A 15,088-nucleotide genomic window follows, 5' to 3' on the forward strand; every position below is an offset into this window, starting at 1 on the left:
CATTTTGAGCTCCGTTAGTAAAAATAAAGAAAAAACCGGTAGTGCAGATTGCAAAATAGTTGGGAAGAGATTTTCTATGTACCGATTCCATGGTACATGGTTTATAAACTGATAAGCGAAACAACGCCAGATTCAAAACTTTGAATTTTAAATTTAAATAATTATACAAAATTATTGGAACCAATAGAATGTTATACATATATAAGGGGGATACAACCTTCCCAGCTCTGCAGATTTTGCTGTGAAGAGACAGAGTCATTCGATCATATATTTTGGTACTGTAGCTTGTTTTTTGTCACAGTTCCAGGAATGGCTGAAGAACTGCAATATTTACCTGGAGCTAACTCTGCAGATAGCACTACTGGGTGATTTGAAAAGTCACAGTCAATCAATCAATAATATCATAATACTTTTAGCAAAAATGTTTCTTTAATTTACAATCTGTAGAAACTATGAGAATAGAAATGTTCAGAACTTTTGTGAAACATCACAGCACAGTTGAAAAATATATGGCAAATAGAAATCCAATATGGATGGTGTTAAGAGACAGATGGGAGGTGTTGAACGGAGCTGAACGGTGGGACTAATAACAAGATAACTAATATATACTGTGTACGTAAAGTGTATATAGGTTCAGAACTTTTGTGAAACAGCACAGTTAAAAATATATGGCAAATAGAAACTCAAACTGGAAGGACATCTGAAATAGATGGGATATTTTGAGGGTAGAGGAAGGATAGGACATAAAACAAACAGTACCCGCAAAACACCAGTCTCAACGTCAACAGTGAAGAGGCCACTCCAGGATGCTGAGTTCCTCTGTCCAGTGTCTGTGTTCTTTTGCCCATCTTAATCTTTTATTTTAATTGGCCAGTCTGAGATATGGCTTTTTCTTTGCAACTCTGCCTAGAAGACCAGCATCCCAGAGTCGCCCCTTCACTAGTGACGTTGAGACTGGTGTTTTGCGGATACTATTTAATGAAGCTGCCAGTTGAGGACTTGTGAGGTGTCTGTTTCTCAAACTAGACAGTCTAATGTACTCTAATGGACACCTCTTGCGCAGTTGTGCACCAGGGCCTCACCTCCCACTCCTCTTTCTATTCTGGTTCTAGCCAAATTGTTCTGTGAAGGGAGTAATACACAGTGTTGTATGAGATCTTCAGTTTCTTGGCAATTTCTCGCATGGAAGAGCCTTCATTTCTCAGAACAAGAATAGACTGACGAGTTTCAAAATAAAGTTATTTGTTTCTTGCCATTTTGAGCCTGTAATTGAACCCACAAATGCTGATGCTCCAGATACTCAACTAATCTAAAGATGGACAGTTTTATTGCTTCTTTAATCAGAACAACAGTTTTCAGCTGTGCTAACATAATTGCAAAAGGGTTTCCTAATGATCAATTAGCCTTTTTAAAATGATAAACTTGGATTAGCTAACACAACGTGCCATTGGATCACAGGAGTGATGGTTGCTGATAATGGACCTCTGTATGCCTATGTAGATATTCCAGGAAAAGCAGCCGTTTCCAGCTACAATAGTCATTTACAATATTAATAATGTCTACACTGTATTTCTGATCAATTTGATGTTATTTTAATGGACCAAAAATGTGCTGTTCTTTCCAAAACAAGGACATTTCTAAGTGACCCCAAACTTTTGAACGGTAGTGTGTGTATATATATATATATATATATATATATATATATATATATATTTAGTACCAGTCAGAAATGTGGACACACCTTCTCATTCAAGGGTTTTTCTTTATTTTGACTATTTTCTACATTGCAGAATAATAGTGAAAACTATGAAATAAAAACTATGAAATAACTATGAAATAACACATATGGAATCATGTAGTAAACAACAAATCAAAATATATTTTAGATTCCTCAAAGTAGCCACCTTTTGCCTTGATGACTGCTTTGCACAAGCTTGGCATTCTCTCAACCAGCTTCACCTGGAATGCTTTTCCAACACTCTTGAAGGAGTTCCCACATATGCTGAGCACTTGTTGGCTGCTTTTCCTTCACTCTGCGGTACAACTCATCCCAAACCATCTCAATTGGGTTGAGGTTGGGTGATTGTGGTAGCCAAATCATCTGATGCGGCACTCCATCACTATCCTGCTTAGCCAAATAACCCTTACACAGCCTGGAGGTGTGTTGTGTAATTGTCTTCTTGAAAAACAAATTATAGTCCCACTAAGCGCAAACCAGATGGGATGGTGTATCACTGCACAATGCTGTCTGAAGAGTCCAACATTTGTTACAGACAAGAGATGTTTAGGGTTTTATCTATGTAAATGTGCATGGCGTTGCCTACACAATTGAAAGCATCGCCACGTTTTGTGACTAGTCTTGTTCCTGTTGCAGCTTCTTGGATCTCTGCTCGAGCACATCTGCACTACGAAGCGTGCCCACAGACTTGTCTGATAGTGGTGTGCAGGTCAGCTGTTTGTTTACCCGCCCCCGCCCACAATTGCTAATAACCCAACCCCAACCACCCGACTATATGTGATAAAGGGAAAATCTGAAGCATGCACCTGACCCTAACCCGCAAATATAGAAAATGCGCTGTAGACTACACTTGGTCTCTTTCAAGCAATTTTTGTGAACTAAGTGCAGTTCTCTTAATTTATTGTGCAGTGTGAACACTCCAATGGAACTCAGACAACTCAAAAGATCCCCAGAAGTGAACCGAACTGAGACCATCTCGGGAGGTGGTCTGTTCGGTTCGCTTATATTCCACAGTCTGGTTCCCTTTTTAAGGGCAATGTGAACACAAAGCTCCCAGGTTCACTTGTCATTATTCCCGCACCACACAATCCCCTCAAACTCAACTCGGGACTTCAAAGCCAATTCCACTGCATTTTTTAAATTGCTCCCCTATAATCAGGGACTGATTTAGACACCAGATGCACCAGATGGGTGCAATTAATTATCATGTAGAACAGAAAACCAGCAGGCTCTGGACCTCGTAGGGTAAGAGTTACCCCTGCACTAGACTACTGCAGCACTGTTTCCCCTGCCATAACCCCTCACGTTGGTGCCATAAAAGAAAGAAGATGATGATGTGCTGTTTTTGAATATTGATTAGCGACTGTGAAGGATACACAGACATGACAAAATATATGTGTAGTTTTGTACTGATGCAATGTTTAGATTGATTGTTTACAATGTGTGATCTTTTGGCTAAGTGAGCTTCAAAAACGTTTTATTCCATTGTGGGTTTGAATAGTGTGAAAAGACAACAACATATTTGGTCACAACATAGGGTACAAATTCAACGCTAGCTCTATATAGCGCAGTAGCCTATATTGGGTGTGCAATTTTCAATTACAGCATTATTTACAGCATAATCTGAAGTTATTATACTAATTATTCTGTTGTCAATAAATGCACATGTTAATATTATCTTCTGATTATAATTATTATGGTTCATCTTTTAAATAAATGCAATCTATTAGCTTCCTAAATGTGAGTAGGTATATCTAGCTGTCCGATAACAGCTTCTGGCGGAGAAGGAGGTAGCTGCATCCCAATATGGAGACCGGAGTATAGGCGAGTGGGTGTGTCAAAAGGAAAGTAGTGGGCGTGTGAAAAGGAGTGGGTGTGTCAAAAGCGCTCTGTTTTAATTGAGCTGTGTTTTTTTTTCTTCCGTTTCTTACCACGCAACTACCATACATTGAGATACAGTACCGCGAGAGTTTGGACTTCTGTTTTGAAGCCAGAGGATGAGTCTGAGTTGTATTTCACTGATTTCTACAACAAATAATAGTTTTACAACAAATAATGGCACATTGTCAGTATTGATGATGGGTGTACAGTTGCTTCTTGTGTTGTATGTGTGTGCTTACTGTGACTGTGACCATGATATTGGCTATTTCCCATGTATCAAGATGACATCTACATGGTTATCAATATTAGTTATTTATTGTGTAGGCTGCTATCCTACTTGAAATTAAATCATGTGTGAGAAGAAAAAAAATCCACGTTGCTCCCGCCAGGGACACGACCATGATAACCAGTAGGAAGCTCTTCAAGTCAGCAGGTAACAAAAGCCAGAGCACTGGTCGCCGGCTTACTATCAATTCGTAGTGCAGCCCAATCAGCCATGCAAAACAGTCTTAAGTGGCAAAAAATCTGTCCAATTAACTGATCGGACCATATCGAGCTGCAGATTGAGCTGATAATTGTTCTGATGGAATGGCTGGTCCTGCACTTTGCAAAAACCCAGAGTGCATTGAGTGAAGGTTGTAAAAAGATCTTGGTTCTTTTCTAAACATAGCAATGAATACAAAGAGGACTCATTCCTCTTTCAAAGGCAAGGGTAGTGTGAATACAAAGAGAACTGAGTTATTTTGCTTTAAAGAGGACTGAGATTGGTTATTTTAAAGCGGATCATATGTGAAAACACCCTCACAGATGGCGGAACGATTTTTGGGTCGTGTGCTCACAGGCGACTTCTGCTATCAGAATACAAAGATCGCATTGAAAAGACGGGTCTAGACGCACAAACGTCACTTTGGTCTGATTGTGTTCAGATCTGGCTGACCACTTCTGGAGGTGGTCAGGGATGCATTGTGTGTTGATTCCTCCTCAGTATGGACACAATCAGACTACCGAAAGCGCATACAGTGGACGGTGTCCGAACTCTATGATGAACCAAACTCTATGATCAGAATACTAAAGCTGCATGAATTGTAAGTCCAGACACCACATTTGTCAGGGGGTGATTATTTTTGTGGCCTAATTTAGATATGTTCTGCTTATAATTTCTGACATTTTGGTATGCTATTTGTTAGCCACATTGTCTATAATGAGATTATATATTGCCCTAGAAGGCTAAATAAACCCTTGCTTCACCAGAAATGTAATAAATTATAGAATACATTTTTATTTTAACCTTTTAACTATGCAAGTCAGTTAACACAATCTTATTTCCAATGACGGTCTAGGAACAGTGGGTTAACGGCCTTGTTCAGGGGCAGAATGACAGTTTTACCTTGTCAGCTCGGGGATTCCATCTAGCAACCTTTCGGTTACTGGCCCAAAGCTCTAACCACTAGGCGACCTGCTGATGAACGCTTCGATCTCACTGACATCGGTAAAGTTCTGTCATCTCTGATTATTTTGCGGAGCAAAGACATTTGAGGTCAGGGGAGAAAATGCAATAATTTAAAGATTTTCTGTGCAAAATGTCCAAATGACATAATTTGGACCAGTTGTATGGAAACCGAAAACTGTGAAAAGGAACCAACATGTTTCGATAAATATTTCAGTTCGGCTTGGATGCATATTTTCTGTAGCCTCGTTGAAATACTATAAGCTTTTATAATGCTGATAAAGATACCACCTCTACAGATGGTCCCTAATTGTGCATTGCATTCTCTAAAGATGCTTAAAGAAATATCTAATATTCTCAACTCCTGTTCCAAAGTCAATGTACATTTGGTGTATAATGTACTGTGGGAAATGCTTAACTCTGCAGGAGTTAATACTATGTGAGAGGTTACAGACCTACAGTCAGTGTCCAGATTCCAGTTCCCATTTAACCCATCTGAACAGTAGGCTACAGTTCCCTTGGGGTGCCATAGGCCTATTTGAAACATTTTCTGTCCCTCTATTCTATTTATTGTAAACTCTCCATTTTCATCCACACAATATTTCATGACTCTAAATCTGCCCGCCCTACGGGTTATGAGTCAACCACGCATCACTCGTGTACAAGAACACTAGCCGATGCTCGAGAACTGTGCACCCCTTTTCACTGCAGGCTCTGTCATTTTATTATTTTGTTTTATGAGATTGAAAATGTATACCGGTTTGATTGAGAAAGGCCTGTGCATATTATGTGATGGTATGATAGTCTGCTTCAATGTTTATTTGAGCTTTCAGCTATTAAAATGATTTGTTTTAACCAGTTAATTGTTCATGTTCAGCCCTGCTTGTTGAATTTAGGGTGTTGCCTGGTACAGAGTACCAGCAAAATAAATAGCAGTACGCCATACCGGTAAAGCTTGAGCGCATCACAATCATTTAATCAAAGATGGCATGAAAACTGTAGGCTATTGCACCACAATGTATCATTACCGCCTGTCAGTCGCAATAGAAATGAGCGAATGGATTTAAACGTGTGCTATAGGTATTATGCGGTGTGGTTCGAAGTTAACACTGACATTTTGCCAAGGCAGAGATGACTGTCCCAAGGCACGCGTGGGCAACAAGACTCATCAATCAATTTGGGCCACAAAAGTAGACCTATTATGACAATCACTGAGTTGTCATACACTTTTTGCTGTTTGTAACATACGTTTCTTTCCATTCTTCAAATGACGGGTGCACAATGAACTGTTTGGTTGCTGGGATTATTTTAGTGGACGAATGTGCGCAGGTTGCCTACTTCTTTAAGTCATTTGTTTGACAAATCAGATAACATCATGACTGGTTGTGTTCATGCCACATTAAACGTCAGTACATGTTTGCTAAGCATAGTGGATATGACCCCATCATAAATTTCAATTTTGTAAATAATCAATGAAAAAGACAAATCTAAAAAGATAAGTGGTTACCCAAACCTTTCTGACTTTCTGGAATAGTTCCAAAACACTCCTCTAAACGGAACATATTTAAATATAACCCTAGCAAACATCTGAATTGAGATGTTAACCCGTGGTATTTTCCATTAGGGGGAGAACTGCTCTGATGTAGTAGGCCTACATAATCTCAATTTCTATTGAGCATCTGCCCCAGCCTGGTCTCATAGACTAGACGTAACATAGTACATTTAAATCTGCAATACCCAAATTAGTATGTTATTTTACATTTGGTATGGTTACATAAGACATATGGTTACTTAACAAAAAAACGAATGAGCATGGATGGATGGGCATGTAGCGCGAGTTCAAATGTCATCATGGACAGCTTTAGCATTTTAGCTAATGGACAACTTTTCAACTACTTAGCATGTTAGCTAACCCTAAGCTTAACCCTTTTAGCTAACCCTTCCCCTAACTTCCCCTTAAGTTTTCCATGTGCACAAAAAGTTTATTTCTTAAAAATGTTGTGAACAAATTAGTTTACATCCCTGTTAGTGAGCATTTCTCCTTTGCCAAGATAATCCATCCACCTGACAGGTGTGGCATATCAAGAAGCTGATTAAACAGTATGATCAATACACAGGTGCACCTGTGACAATAAAAGGCCACTCTAAAATGTGCAGTTTTGTCACACAGCACAAACCGGCTCCAATGTTGTTTTAGAGAATTTGGCAGTAGGTCCAACCACCCTCACAACCGCAGACCACATATAACTACACCAGCCCAGGACCTCCACATGCAGCTTCATCTGAGACCAGCCACCCGGACAGCTGGTGAAACTGAGGAGTATTTCTGTTTGCAATAAAGCCCATGGTGGTTCCCCTGCCAAATCATGTGAAATCCATAGGTTAGGGCCTAATGAATTCGTTTCAATTGACGGCTTTCCTTATATGAATTGTAATGCAGGAAAATAGTTGAAATTGTTGCATTTATATATTTTGTTCAGTATAAATGGAGAGTGCAGAATATAATTAATTGCTCTGAGACAAGGTTGGTTGCCCAGGGGGTGCCACAAGGTACATCAGTGGTGGTTGGTGCTGTTTAAGATTAGGGAGGACGATTTATTTATTAGTATGGCTTTACTTCTATTACAGCATATTGGATGACTGTCATTCATATTAGCATGGCCTTACTTCTATTACAGCATATTGTAAAGCTAAAACTCATAACATATCATACGTTTTGCAAATTTGAGACATATAGTTCATTGAGCAAATTCGTAACATATTGTATGTTTATCAAATTCGTAACATATAATACCAATTGTCATTCGTAACATATATGAAATTGGTGATGGACATTCACAAATGAATACATACCATACAGTAACATATCATACTAAATGGAGTGTGTCACCAGGTTGGTTGCCTCAAGGTACATCAGTGGCGGTCGGTGCCGTTTACGATAATGAAGGACAATTTATGTATTTATGAGCATGGCCTTATTTCTATTACAGCTTTTTGGATGACTGTCATTCATATCAGACGGGCTCATACATAAAACATTCTCCAGCCTATAGTCTACATCTTTTTTTTAAAGTAGTGGGACTGCCACTCATTTTGCATTTATTGAGCTTTATTAAAGGGATACAGTAGTAGCCTACTGTTTTGAAAAGACGGGAAAGATGGGAGGAGGTAAATGTTCTGAAATTACATTTTAGCTTGTGATAGCCATATCTCGCATTTCCGAGCATCTTTGCAGGAACACGTCATTTCTCAGTACTGCAGCCACAGTGCGAGCCAAACACAACGATTTACACACACACAGACACACACACACACACACACGATGCCATTTCTAACTCGGTACAAAAAGTGGATTTAATGTCTTTCTGAATATGTCCTTGTTATCTGAGTTCCACCTGCAACTGGACAAGTACGTTTATAAGATATACTTATCCCTTCCGAAATGAGAATGAAGAAAGTATCGCCAAGCAAAAGGTCAAGTAAAGTTTCACCATCATTGTAAAGCTGTAATTATTTTGTTGCTTTGACAAAGTAATTTCTGAAGATTATTTATTTAGTGATTCATTTACGTGTGTCCCTCATTTTAAGGTCAACCCTATTATGTGAACTGAACTCTCGTTTTAATATTGTGAAACTATTCCTTTTAAAATATTTTTTTTTTTCAAAAGAAACATTGAACATCTAATAGTCAAATCATACAGTTAAACCAGGTGAGCTGGCAATTTTCTGGTGTTTTGTGGTGTAAAAGTGAGTGGGTGGGGCATAACACGTCAACGCTGTAACCCGTACTTTGTTTGACCAAGTTACACTTCTCAAAAGGCACCGAATTAGTGGAATGACCCCTTAATTCATAATCTGACTTTCCAAACGTTGGTCTGCAGACTTTCTTCCTCTGTCAAAATAAAAGTCGCCCACAAGTTAGCGCTTGCTTGCGCACATATGGCACGTGTGCAGGACTTTTTGACATAAGGTGAAGCAGAGAGGAAGTGATATGTCAGGCACCTGCAGCAGACCCATGGTTGGAAAGGCCCAGTGCAGTCAAAAGGTTTTATAAATATTTCCACACTATGAGGTTGGAATTATACCACATAAAATTATTTCACAAATAATTGTGCAGGATCCCAATGGTCACATAATCATGGCTTGGACAGGAAAAGGAGAGGAGTGTGGGTATGAAGTTAAGTTCAGGGAGCCTGGTCGATAAGGTTCCCCGCAGTTCAGGGAGCCTGGTCGATAAAGTTCCCCGCGGCATCGTAATCTACTAGAGCTGTAGAGTCGACACTCGAGGGACAGCCACCCAGTGAAGTGGAAATCAAAGGGTTTGGCGGGAAAATATGATAATGGAATAGTTACGCTTACTCTAGGAGACAGGTCACGGGGCTGCCCCTCTTCTCTTGTGGACCCCGGGTTGTGACGTACCGGACACCACTGAAGCTGGTGCCCCTCCTGGCCGCAATAGGGACAGAGCTCCAGCTGTCTCCGGCAACGCCACTCTGCCACAGAGAGGTGTGTGGCCCCTACCTCCATGGGTTCAGGCTCTGCCTCAAGACAGCCAAAGGAGGGAGGTGAGTGGCGAGGTTGACACCGGCGCTCCCGAAGAAGATTATCCAGACCGATGGCCATCCCGATGAGAGCGTCCAAGGGTATGTTGTCATCCTGACATACCAACTCCATCTGGACCTCTTGTGGAATAGAGTGTGGAGCCCTAGCTCATTCCATCCGCTGGAAGCTGCCACAGTCTGTAAGGTGATGGTGTACTACGAAGTGGTCTGAACACCCTGCTGGAGTTGTAAAAGTCACTCACCTCCCCTTCTGCCCTCTGGAGAATGACCGCCCTGAAGAGAGCCATGAACCTCTCATAGGAAACCAGCTCCTCCTCTCCTCTCTCCCAGACGGCCGTAGCCCACTCCAACGCCCATCCGGTCAGCAGGGAAATGACCGTGGCAACCATATGTATTCTTTTATTGCAGTTTATTGCAACGTACCCACCGCCTATTCGTCTTCTTTCTTTGGATTACCTGCCATTTTGGGGCCTACCTATCCACTGCCTTCTTCTCACCTGGAATAACACTGTGAAATTACAAAATTACAAACTTTGTTATACAAACGCGCTGTATACGCCTTCCACTATCTGTTTCTCTCGTGTAAGAAGAAGCCATTATTTTTCCTCTCTTGTTTCTGAGTAACTTGGTCACGCGGCCATAGACAAAGAGCCTCAGAGTGACCACAGTTTCCAGTCCATGCTCTTTTCGTATCTTTATCAGGCACAACTGTGTGAAGATATGAAGAGAACAGAGGCTAGCTTGAGCAGCAGCGACAAGTCTATCAGCAGAAAGGTGTAACAAAACTGACGTTATCACTTGTTTGTTCACTATGTTCCCATCATGATCTCACACACACTGTCAAACGCTCCCTAAAACACTTCTGCGAGCAGGCCTTTCTAATCGACCTGGCCCGGGTATCCTGGAAGGATATTGACCTCATCCCGTCAGTTGAGGTTGCCTGGTCATTCTTTAAAAGTAACTTCCTCACCATTTTAGATAAGCATGCTCCGTTCAAAAAATGCAGAACTAAGAACAGATATAGCCCTTGGTTCACTCCAGACCTGACTGCCCTCGACCTGCACAAAAACATCCTGTGGCGGACTGCAATAGCATCGAATAGTCCCCGCGATATGCAACTGTTCAGGGAAGTCAGGAACCAATACACGCAGTCAGTCAGGAAAGCCAAGGCCAGCATCTTCAGGCAGAAATTTGCATCCTGTAGCTCTAACTCCAAAAAGTTCTGGGACACTGTAAAGTCCATGGAAAATAAGAGCACCTCCTCCCAGCTGCCCACTGCACTGAGGCTAGGTAACACGGTCACCACCGATAAATCCATGATTATCGAAAACTTCAACAAGCATTTCTCAACGGCTGGCCATGCCTTCCTCCTGGCTACTCCAATCTCGGCCAACAGCTCCCCCCCCCCCCCCCCCCGGCAGCTACTCGCCCAAGCCTCTCCAGGTTCTCCTTTACCCAAATCCAGATAGCAGATGTTCTGAAAGAGCTGCAAAACATGGACCCGTACAAATCAGCTGGGCTTGACAATCTGGACCCTCTATTTCTGAAACTATCCACCGCCATTGTCGCAACCCCTATTACCAGGCTGTTCAACCTCTCTTTCATTTCGTCTGAGATCCCCAAGGACTGGAAAGCTGCCGCAGTCATCCCCCTCTTCAAAGGGGGAGACACCCTGGAACCAAACTGTTACAGACCTATATCCATCCTGCCCTGCCTATCTAAGGTCTTCGAAAGTCAAGTCAACAAACAGGTCACTGACCATCTCGAATCCCACCGTACCTTCTCCGCTGTGCAATCTGGTTTCCGAGCCGGTCACGGGTGCACCTCAGCCACGCTCAAGGTACTAAACGATATCATAACTGCCATCGATAAAAGACAGTAATGTGCAGCCGTCTTCATCGACCTGGCCAAGGCTTTCAACTCTGTCAATCACCATATTCTTATCGGCAGACTCAGTAGCCTCGGTTTTTCTAATGACTGCCTTGCCTGGTTCACCAACTACTTTGCAGACAGAGTTCAGTGTGTCTTATCGGAGGGCATGTTGTCCGGTCCTCTGGCAGTCTCTATGGGGGTGACACAGGGTTCAATTCTCGGGACGACTCTTTTCTCTGTATATATCAATGATGTTGCTCTTGCTGCGGGCAATTCCCTGATCCACCTCTACGCAGACGACACCATTCTGTATACTTCCGGCCCTTCCTTGGACACTGTGCTATCTAACCTCCAAACGAGCTTCAACGCCATACAACACTCCTTCCGTGGCCTCCAACTGCTCTTAAACGCTAGTAAAACCAAATGCATGCTTTTCAACTGTTCGCTGCCTGCACCCGCACGCCCGCCTAGCATCACCACCCTGGATGGTTCCGACCTAGAATATGTGGACATCTATAAGTACCTAGGGGTCTGGCTAGACTGTAAACTCTCCTTCCAGACTCATATCAAACATCTCCAATCTAAAATCAAATCTAGAGTTGGCTTTCTATTCCGCAACAAAGCCTCCTTCACTCACGCCGTCAAACTTACCCTAGTAAAACTGACTATCCTACCGATCCTTGACTTTGGCGACGTCATCTATAAAATAGCTTCCAATACTCTACTCGGTAAACTGGATGCAGTTTATCACAGTGCCATCCGTTTTGTTACTAAAGCACCTTATACCACCCACCCCTGCGACCTGTATGCTCTAGTCGGCTGGCCCTCGCTACATATTCGTCGCCAGTCCCACTGGCTCCAGGTCATCTACAAGTCCATGCTAGGTAAAGCTCCGCCTTATCTCAGTTCACTGGTCACGATGGCAACACCCACCCGTAGCACGCGCTCCAGCAGGTGTATCTCACTGATCATCCCTAAAGCCACCTAACACCTCATTTGGCCGCCTTTCGTTCCAGTTCTCTGCTGCCTGTGACTGAAACAAATTGCAAAAATCTGGAGTTGGAGACTTTTATCTCCCTCACCAACTTCAAACATCTGCTATCTGAGCATCTAACCGATCGCTGCAGTTGTACATAGTCTATCGGTAAATAGCCCACCCAATTTACCTACCTCATCCCCATACTGTTTATTTACTTTTCTGCTCTTTTGCACACCAATATCTCTACCTGTACATGACCATCTGATCATTTATCACTCCAGTGTTAATCTACAAAATTGTAATTATTCGCCTACCTCCTCATGCCTTTTGCACACAATGTATATAGACTCTCTTTTTTTTCTACTGTGTTATTGACTTGTTAATTGTTTACTCCATGTGTAACTCTGTGTTGTCTGTTCACACTGCTATGCTTTATCTTGGCCAGGTAGCAGTTGTAAATGAGAACTTCTCAAGTAGCCTACCTGGTTAAATAAAGGTGAAATAAAAAATAAAATAAAAAATAAACCTGCTAAACTGCCACGTACACAGAGGTTGTATTTTCCTATAAAGGCTGAGATCCAACTCTTGTTTGTTGGGCTCTTAACGCTGCACTGTTGAGTGGATTGTTAACCAGCTCCAGATTTACAAATCTTATAAAAAAAGTTGTTGTTTTGAAGAATCTGCAGTCTCTCTTCCTTTTGATTAAAATGTCCATGACACCTTCCATGGTGACATCACCATGTGGTAAATGATATACCAATACAAAAGAGAGCTTCAAACCTACTACTACTTTCTCAGACCACCCCCAGACAGTCCTAGCAAAATTCTTGCTTGAGAAATTGCCCTTTGCTAAGAAGCTATTTTTGTTACTATTTGACCATTTTAATAGAAAACAATCACTGTTAGGTACTTAATTGTTACCCAGAAAGGATTTGATATTGAGATAAAAACAGCATTGGACCTATAATATGTTCCTTTGGATATTCGGTCTCAAATTCTGCCCAATATAATAACCAAAAATCTCACATTTGGACTCATCAGACCAAAGGATAGATTTCCACCGGTCTAATGTTCATTGTTTGTGTTTCTTGGCCCAAGCAAGTCTCTTCTTCTAATTGGTGTCCTTTAGTAGTGGCTTCTTTGCAACAATTTGACCATGAAGACCTGATTCACGCAGTCTCCTCTGAACAGTTGCTGTTGAGATGTGTCTGTTACTTGAACTCTGTGACGCATTTTTTGGGGGTTGCAATTTCTGAGGCTGGTAACTCTAATGAACTTATCCTCTGCAGCAGAGGTAACTCTGGGTCTTCCTTTCCTGTGGCGGTCCTCACGAGAGCCAGTTTCATCATAGAGCTTGATGGTTTTTACAGCGGCACTTAAAGACACTTTAAAAGTTCTTGAAATGTTCCATATTGAATGACCTCCATGTCTTTGAAGTAATGATGGACTGTTGTTTCTTTTTGCTTATTTGAACTGTTCTTCCCATAATATGGACTTGGTCATTTACCAAATAGGGCTATCTTCCGTATACCACCCCTACCTTGTCACAACACAACTGATTGGCTCAAAAGCATTAAGAAGGAAAGAAATTCTACACACAAATGAACTTTTAACAAGGCACACCTGTTAATTGAAATGCATTCTAGTTGGTTGAGAGAATGCCAAGAGTGTGCAAATCTGTCATCAAGTCAAAGGGTGGCAACTTTGAAGAATCTCAAATATATTTGGATTTGTTTAACACTTTTATTGGTTACTACATGATTCCATATGTGTTATTTCATAGTTTTGATGTCTTCACTATTATTCTACAATTTAGAAAATATACAAAATAAAGAAAAACCCTTGAATGAGTAGGTCTGTCCAAACCTTTGACTGGTACTGTAAATATGGACTGTTTAGTGCCAAAAAATAAGCAGTTAAATACATGTACAATTTAATTACAAATGTTTCTTGATCCGTCTTATATCAGATATACTGTTGGACAGACACTTCAGAACAAACATCCTTTAGATTTTTTTGGGGGGGGGGCAGTATCTGTCGTTCCATGTAGTGAATCTGTTATGGGGCGGGGTAGCCTAGTGGTTAGAGCGTTGGACTAGTAACCGGAAGGTTGCAAGTTCAAACCCCCGAGCTGACAAGGTACAAATCTGTTGTTCTGCCCCTCACTACAGGCAGTTAACCCACTGTTCCTAGGCTGTCTTTGTAAATAAGAATTTGTTCTTAACTGACTTGCCTAGTTAAATAAAGGTATAATAATAATTTTTTGTTTTTATTGAATCTTTATTGAATCTTGAATCTGTTTTTCCATGTATCGGACTTACAATAGTAGTAAGGCCAAAAATAACGTTTCATCACATATTTTTGTTATATTTTATTTTATACTTCATGGGTTGTTAAAATTCTAAATCACATAGCAAAAGTATCCTTGTTATGTCCTTCTTTAAACAATTCCATATAGCTTAGTAGACATTTGACGAACTGACTTGTTGGAAAGGTGGCATCCTATGACTGTGCCACGTTCAAAGTCACTGAGCTCTTCAGTACGGGCCATTCTACTGCCAATATTTGTACATGGAGATTGCATGGCTGTGTGCTCGATTTTATACACC

At 41.3% G+C, this 15,088-nt stretch overlaps 1 protein-coding gene across 1 annotated transcript in view; it reads right to left on the reverse strand.

Annotated features, from left to right (window-relative positions):
* Nucleotides 1–15,088, reverse strand: part of LOC139364734 (lysine (K)-specific demethylase 8) — a 491,082-nt gene that overhangs the window by 438,125 nt on the left and 37,869 nt on the right. The window lies entirely within an intron of this gene.

The sequence above is a fragment of the Oncorhynchus clarkii genome, chromosome 13 (assembly GCF_045791955.1).
Source record: "Oncorhynchus clarkii lewisi isolate Uvic-CL-2024 chromosome 13, UVic_Ocla_1.0, whole genome shotgun sequence".
Lineage (NCBI taxonomy): Eukaryota > Metazoa > Chordata > Actinopteri > Salmoniformes > Salmonidae > Oncorhynchus > Oncorhynchus clarkii.